The sequence below is a fragment of the Austrofundulus limnaeus genome, unplaced genomic scaffold (genome assembly GCF_001266775.1).
Source record: "Austrofundulus limnaeus strain Quisiro unplaced genomic scaffold, Austrofundulus_limnaeus-1.0 Scaffold273, whole genome shotgun sequence".
Taxonomy (NCBI): Eukaryota; Metazoa; Chordata; class Actinopteri; order Cyprinodontiformes; family Rivulidae; genus Austrofundulus; species Austrofundulus limnaeus.
In genome coordinates this window covers 297,065-297,274 of record NW_013952675.1, presented here as the reverse complement: position 1 = coordinate 297,274, position 210 = coordinate 297,065, and positions in this window count along the sequence as shown.

Here is a 210-nt window from a genome sequence, read left to right as displayed (position 1 = left end):
GAGTACCATCATTTAATGCTCAGAATAGAAAAAAAACCCAAATGGAATATAAAAAATTTCTTACCTTTGGTTTCATGAAAGTTATTCTCTTGGTCCGAATGCTAATGATAGAAGACACATCTGAAACAGGATTCAGCTGTGTACACCAAGCTTCTGGTAAGAGTTTACACAGCAAGTGAAGGGACATCTGCTGCAAGCAGTTTTGTATAT